This window comes from Apium graveolens, chromosome 4 (assembly GCF_009905375.1).
Source record: "Apium graveolens cultivar Ventura chromosome 4, ASM990537v1, whole genome shotgun sequence".
In the NCBI taxonomy this organism is placed as follows: Eukaryota; Viridiplantae; Streptophyta; class Magnoliopsida; order Apiales; family Apiaceae; genus Apium; species Apium graveolens.
In genome coordinates, this window is record NC_133650.1 from 118,282,363 (window position 1) to 118,290,528 (window position 8,166).

General features: G+C 37.6%; 1 non-coding gene across 1 annotated transcript; it reads left to right on the forward strand.

Moving 5' to 3' along the window:
* The first annotated feature begins 384 nt into the window (after window positions 1-384).
* Window positions 385-491, forward strand: LOC141722224 (small nucleolar RNA R71). Its single transcript, XR_012575245.1, has one exon. It is a non-coding gene; the product is annotated as a small nucleolar RNA R71 (small nucleolar RNA).
* The last annotated feature ends 7,675 nt before the right edge of the window (window positions 492-8,166 follow it).

The window sequence follows — 8,166 nt, forward strand, 5'->3', positions numbered from 1 at the left end:
TGTTGTCACTGATAATTATTCACATACTGAACAGATTCATTGACAAGAGAACACTGATCCGTAGCATGAGAACCTGCACAAAGCTCACAAACCATAGCTATTTGATTAACTCCATACGTAGCCAGAGAATCAACCTTCATTGATAGCGCTTGGAGCTGGGCTGCAATAGCGGTGGCTGCATCAACTTCCAGAATACCTGCTACCTTGCCTGACGTCATCCTCTGAGTTGGGTTTTGATGCTCATTTGCAGCCATCGTCTCGATAAGATTATACGCCTCAGTAAAGCTTTTAGCCCATAAGGCGCCTCCAGCTGTTGCATCGAGCATGGGCCGAGATTGGGCCCCCAAACCATTATAAAAACCAGTGATTACCATCCAATCCAGCATTCCATGATGTGGACATTTTCTCAACATTTCCTTGTAGCGTTCCCAAGCCTCGCACATAGATTCTGTAGGTTGCTGCGCAAATTGAGTAAGAGCACTCCTCATAGCAGCAGTCTTTGCCATTGGATAAAACTTCACCAGAAACTTTTGCGCAAGATCTTGCCATGTAGTGATGGACCCAGCTGGTTCAGAATGTAACCAGTCTTTAGCCTTATCCCTCAGTGAGAATGGGAAAAGCCTCAACTTGATAGCCTCATCAGTCACGCCATTATACTTAAAAGTGCTGCAGATCTCGACAAAATTCCTTATGTGCATGTTGGGGTCTTCAGTTGCCGCTCCTCCAAAAGAAACAGAATTCTGCACCATCTGAATAGTGCCCGGCTTGATCTCAAAGGTGTTAGCTTGAATAGCCGGATGAAGGATGCTTGACTGAATGTCATCAATTTTAGGCCGAGAAAAATCCATAAGAGCTGGATCAGCTTGAACAATACGATCTCCCATGTTTACTGGTTCTTTCTGCTCAGTTCCTGAATCCGAATCCTCAAAATCTAACTTCTCCGGTGTATCAAGAACTTCGTCTTTCTCCTCAGCTGTATCTAAGGTCCTCTTGCGAGCACGAGAACGAGTTTGCATAAACGCTTGCTAAAGTACCTGAAACACAACCGATAAGAGTAATTAACTACTACGTCCTAATCACTGAGTCCTAATGACCAATGATGGTAAGTACATAAACTAAACAATTACGCCGAGTCCCCGGCAGCGGCGCCAAAAACTTGTTAGGGCGAAATCACGCACTAATATTCACGCAAGTATACGCGTTCGCAAGTAATATAGAATACTTTCTAGTTCGTTCCCTCAGAGACTCAGACTAATTTATTGTCTAATTAAACTTACTCACCAATGTATGATTACTTCTCAATGTTAAGATAACACTTAAAATTGTTGATTAAATATTAACTATAATTAACTACTTACTTAACCACTTAACTAACACTTCAATTTATCAATAATAAAACACTCATGAGATCACAACTTCATTATTACTTCCTTCTATAACCATTGTTATTACCTTTAGCATGTGACAGTGATGATATTAATCGAATAACACGAAACTGATAAAAGCCAACTTTCATTGTACTAATACCATTCTACCAAACATCCACAATTAAGATAGAAGTTGAATAGTCATCAATTATGTTGAGTTCCTATATGTCTACAGAAATTGACAACACAATGATTTAAGCACAAGTTATTCCTTTTGATTACATAAGGCAAATAAAACTGTTAGAGTTACCCACTAATCATGCACAACGTACATGAACCTATGCTAGCATGGCAAGTTCTAAATCTCAAGATCCACCGTCGCTTCACAATCGATTAACACCCTATCTTATATGTTCGCGACGCACATAAGACGAATATGCACAACCAATACTAGATATCATGCAATCATCACATACTAAAGTATTAAACAATTAACTAAAGAATTTCATAATAAATTCGTTGCAACCCCATGATCACGATTAGCCCATAATAGAACTTATCGCCATCATGGGTTCATATGAAATCACGATAAACAAACACAAGAAAATAACAACTAAACTGATTATATTAAAACAGAGTACGTCACAAGAGTAAATAAGTCAAAGCAAGAAAACTAGCATCCAACGTTACAACGAAACAAGAATCACAAAAATATATGCTTCCTCTTCGTTGCGGTGTGCTAAATCGGTCTTCTTCCTTATCTCCTTCGCTTCTTGCAAAACACAATCTAAAACATAATCTCCTCTTTTTTTTCTATGAAAACGTCTCAAATCTACTTATATAATAGTCCCATAAAACTCAGATTACATAGAAGTTGGAAGCCAAACAGAAGTAGAAGTCTAAAATAATATATCTTTTTCCCCGACCCTGCGCGGCCGCTCAGCATTTCTGCGCGGGCGCGCAAGGCTGCTGCGCGGCCGCTCAGCATTGCTGCGCGGGCGCGCAGGACCCTACTGGAAAATTTCCAGGTTTGCTCCGTTTCTTCGCCGTAATCTGCCCGTTCTTTTCCTCTCGCAATGGTGAACACATGCCAAGGCTTATTCTTGATGATTCCTTCTCCGAAATGCAACTAATACCCTGAAATGCATAAACACTAGAAAAACGCATCAAATACACAAAATACTTGATTTCAAGACACCAATTTAAGCCATTTTAAGACGTTCTAAGTGGTATAAAATGCCACTTATCATGCTCTAACAGGGACATTAGAATCTAACTCAATCATCTTGATATGATCAATCACAACTTGTGGTGTTTCATCCTTAGAGTGAAGAAATAAAACCCACGTATAATTGGAATAGTCATCAACTATCACAAGACAGTAACACTTCTTTGACATCCAAAGGACATTAACTGGTCCAAATAAATCCATGTGCAATAATTGCAGAACACCAGTTATGGAAGATGTGTCAGTGCCTCTGTAACTTGCTTTCTTTGACTTTCCTTTCTGGCAAGCCTCACATAGTCCATCTGGAGAGAATTCCAGCTGAGGCAGACCTCTTACCAATTCTCTTTTTACAAGAGAATTCATTGTTTTGAAATTGAGATGAGAAAGTTTCTTGTGCCATAGCCAACTCTCATCTGACGATGCCTTTGCATAGAAACAATTGACTTCAGGATTGCTTCCAGAGTTCATGTCAGCTATGAACAGATTTCCTTTACGGATTCCCATCAAGGAGGGTTTTTCACTTTTCTTGTGTAGAATCTGACACTTCAGCTTGTCGAATAAAACATTGTAGCCGTTGTCACAGAACTGACTAATGCTAAGCAGATTATGTTCAAGTCCTTGCACAACATACACATTTTCAATGATAACATTTCCAGCTAGCAAACAGCCATATCCCTCCGTTAAACCTTTGTTGTTATCTCCAAAGGTAACCACTGGGCCAGCTTTCTCAACCACATTTGATAGCAGGGCTCTATCTCCGGTCATATGTCTTGACGATCCACTGTCAAGAATCCACACTACCGGTTGTACCTGTTTAATGCCCTGCAATACAAATGGATTAGACCTTCTTCGGAACCCAAGCTTGGCTGGGTCCGGCATATTTGTAAAATTGGCCTTTATCCGGCAAAACAACATTCTTAATTTTAATATTCTCAACTTTCTCAATGACTGGACATTTGACCTTGTGAACAGCCTTGACAAATTTCTGTTTAGGCTTAGGCACAAATGTCTCCTTTCTAGCTTTAGGAGGACTAGTAGTCTTAGACCTATCATGCTTTCTATTATTCACATGCTGACGAGGAGTAGTCTTATCATTAGAAACATGCTTACCATTAAAATAAGCATACATCAGATTAAAAGCACAAGACATACAATCAGGAACACCACATGCTTTATGAGAGGGATTAACAATAGGCAACTTGTACTTGAACTTGGACTTGTACTTGAACTTGTACTTGAACTTGGGATTCCTTTTGAATCTGACATTTGAGAATCTCTTGACAATCAGGGCCATTGACTCATCCTCCAATTGCTCCAGTTCTTCCAAAGAATAAAAATCATCTCCTGATTGATTTGTAGTAGGAGGATCAAATTCTGCTACTATCACATTTTCTTCAACCTTGGAAGACTGTACCATTCTTTCTGACTGTTGAGATTGTTGTTGATATTGTGGTTGTTGTTGTTGTTCATCAGCTACTAGAGCAGTAGACGTGCTGACCACTCTTCCTTTCCCGTAAACTTCCTTCTGCTGAATCTGCTCCAACTCATAAGTCTTTAACACACCATAGAGCCTATCCAAGGAAATCTCACTCAAATCTCTTGCTTCTCTTATGGCAGTGATTCTATGTTCGAGATGAGTTGGCAGTGTTAAAAGGAATTTTTTGTTGACCTCCCCGATGGAATAGTATTTACCATTAATGTTCAGGTTGTTGATCAATGCATTGTACCTCTCAAACACTTCAGTGATTCCTTCTCCTGGATTGGATTTAAAGTATTCATACTCAGAGGTTAGGATTTCTAACTTGTTCTCCCTAACTTCCTCTGTACCTTCATTAATAACCTCAATAGTTTCCCAAATATGTTTGGAATCTTTTTAATTCATCACATGTCTATTCATCAAGGGATCAAGGGAATCTACTAAAATTAATTGAAGGCTAGCATCCAGGGAGGCTTCTTCTATTTCAGCAGGAGAGAAATCCTCAGGATCTTTCACATAAGTTCTAGCTTTGGTGATCACCACATCATTTTCTATTACCTCTGGTTCAATAACCATTGGAATTTTTGGACCCTTCTTTAACACTTGCAGATATTTGGGATTAGCAACTTGTAAAAATAATAGCATCTTCTTCTTCCACATAACATAATTTTCTTTATCGAATAGTGGAATTTTAACGGTTCCAACTTTTTGTGTAGTCATTATGAATTTTTTGAGTGAATAAAAAATTCAAGGAGTGAAAGAAACACAAAAGTCTAGGATCTTGATTTGTACGTTAATCAGAAGGCTCTGATACCAATTATTAGGTCCCAATTTGTTTGTAGAAGGGGGGGTTGAATGCAAACAATACCGTTTAATCGAATAAAATACGAAATAAAAAGGTGAAACAAAATTCAAGTTAAATAAAACTTTTATTAAACTTGAAAGGTGTTACAACAACGGTATCTGTTACAAGGGATTAATCTCAAATCAATTATTACAAATCTAGAATAAATTCGACATGAACTTTTTCTATTTTTGCAATGAAAAGATCAAATGCTAAATGCGATTTGAGATTAAGTTCTAGGGATTTTGATCCGCTAGATTGTTACACAAGAACAAGATAAATAATTCTAGTGGTTTGGATTTAACTTTACAATCTAGAATTTTGATCTTGAATAGAGCAGATGAAAAATGAAATGATTTTCTTTTGTTTCTGCTGTGTTCTTGACTTGTGTATTCTGAATGAATAATTGCATGAATGTTTTCTGTTGTGTTTTGTTGTTTAAGTAAACAAAACAATCCAGTTGAATCAGCAAGACTTTCGGCAAGACAATCAAATGAACTGGCATGACAATCCATTTGAACTGGTAGGACTTTCGGTGAGACTATCCTTTTGAACTAGCAAGACAATCCCAATAGCTAGCAAGACAATCAGAATGAACTAGCAAGACTTTCGGTATGACTATCAATTGTCATACCGATTGTCATAGTAGTTCAAATCAAATTGTCTTACTGAATTATTAATAGATTTTAATCTAATAACAATTCTAAAAATCCTTAATATTAATTCTGAATTAATTAATCAATTAATTCAATTAATCAATAAATTAATCTTTGCAGATATAATTTATTTTCTTAATTAAATTATTTGACTTAATTAAATTAATAGAGAATTAATACTAATCTTGAGCAGCAACCATTCTTCTGAAAATCTTCTGAAAATTACTGTCAATTATGAATCAATTCCACCACTTCAATGTTGACACTCGATGTACTGTCTGGTTCATGAGTGACTAACTTCCGTGACGTTTCTTCAAGCCTTGACCTTGATACTCTTGATTTTCTTCAGACTAAATCCTTGTAATTAATTGATACCCTGACGAGATCTCTGTCACTTGATTAAATCCAGAATCTTGATTTATATCACTGAGGCTTGATCAATTTCTTGAGCTTCTTCCAGTGAATTAAGTCTTCAAGTCTGTAGATGAATAATGTTTCTTAACCCTTTGACAGATGTTACTCTGTGAGATCTCTTTGACGATAGATCCACTATTTACTTATTACATTCTTATTTGAGTTGAGTTAAATCCTCGAATAAACAAATAGGCTATGACATATGCCTTTCAGTGCTCTCTAATAAAATGATACCTGATGTCAATGTGCTTGGTCCTTGTATGCTGCACAGGGTTGTTGGTGATGGCTATTGCACTTGTATTGTCACATAGAATAGGTATTTTGTTCAATACAGAGCCATAGTCCCGTAGCTGATTCCTAATCCACAAGATCTGAGCACAGCAGTTTCCAACAGCAATATATTCAGCCTCGGCCGTTGAATTGGAAACTGTTTGCTGTTTCTTGCTGTACCATGAGACTAGTCTGCTACCTAGGAATTGACAACTCCCTGAGGTGCTTTTCCTATCAACAACACTTCCTGCGTAATCTGAATCTGTATATCTAACAAGGTTAAAACCAGATTCTTTAGGGTACCAAATACCTAGATCTGGTGTTCCCTTAAGATATCTCAAGATTCGTTTAACAGCAACGAGATGAATATCTCTAGGATCCGCTTGGAACCTTGCACATAAGCATGTAGCATACATAATATATGGTCTACTTGCAGTAAGATAGAGTAACGAGCCAATAATACCTCTGTAGCTTGTGACATCTACCTTATTGGAGTTTTCACATGGTCCAAGCTTGACAGCTGTAGTTGACGGAGGCCTTGCTGATACAAAATCCTCTAGATTGTACTTTTTGAGGAGTTCCTTGAGATACTTAGATTGACAAATAAAAGTTCCATCTAACCTTTGATTTACTTGTAATCCAAGAAAGAACTTCAGCTCTCCCATCATGCTCATTTCAAATTTGCTGTGCATTAGCTTAGCAAATCTCTTACAGAGATTATCATTAGTAGACCCAAATATTATATCATCCATATAGACTTGGACTAATATAGTATCATTCTTATGCTTTTTAGAAAAGAGATTTTTGTCTATGACACCTCTAATAAAGCTATTTTCAATAATAAATTCAGAGAGAGCGTCATACCATTTTCTCGGAGACTGTTTGAGTCCATAGATAGCCTTGAAAAGAAAGTAGACAAAATCCAAATGATCCGGATCTTCAAAACCAGGAGGTTGCTCTACATACACCTCTTCATCAAGCTTTCCATTCAGAAAGGCACTCCTGACATCCATTTGATAAACTTTAAAGTTAGAGAATGCTGCGAATGCCAGAAATATCCTGATGGCTTCTAGTCTAGCCACTGGAGCATAGGTTTCATCATAATCAATGCCTTCAGCTTGAGAATACCCTTTAGCTACCGGTCTTGCTTTGTTTCTTGTAACCACACCATCTTCATCTAGTTTATTCCTGAATACCCACCGAGTACCAACAGTTTTCTTGTGTGTAGGTCTAGATACCAGTTTCCAGACTTGTTGATGTTCAAACTGATTGAGTTCATCTTGCATAACAATCACCCAATATGGATCAGTTAGTGCTTCTTCAATCTTTTTAGCTTCCATCTCAGAAAGAAATCCTGAGAATAAACATTCATTTTCAGTAGCACGTCTAGTTCTGACTCCAACATCTGGATCACCAATAATCAACTCAAAAGGATGAGCTTTATTCCAGACAGTCTGTCTTGGAAGATTTGATCTTGATGATTCACCTCGAAACACATTGGGATGTTGTGTCCTACTAGTTGATCCTTCAGCATCTCCCCCTGAGTTGTTGTCAGGTTGACTTGATGATTCTTCGTCAGTAGCAGTGGTATCTCCATAGTTGCCAATATTTCCATCACCATTACCTTGAGTATCATCATGATTAACAGGTTCTTCACCAACAATCTCGGGTTCTTGATCATGTTCTGATTCTGAATCTGACAGATCATCAAACTTCAGTTTCTAAGAAGGATCTTCAGTTTGGATACTAGGGAGTTTAGTGTCATCAAATGTAACATTTACACTTTCAGTTACTTTGTGTTGATCAATGATATACACCCTGTATGATCTTCTTCCATATCCAACAAAAATACCCTCATATGCCTTTGCCTCGAATTTACCACGATGATCATCTCCATCCTTGAGGACGAA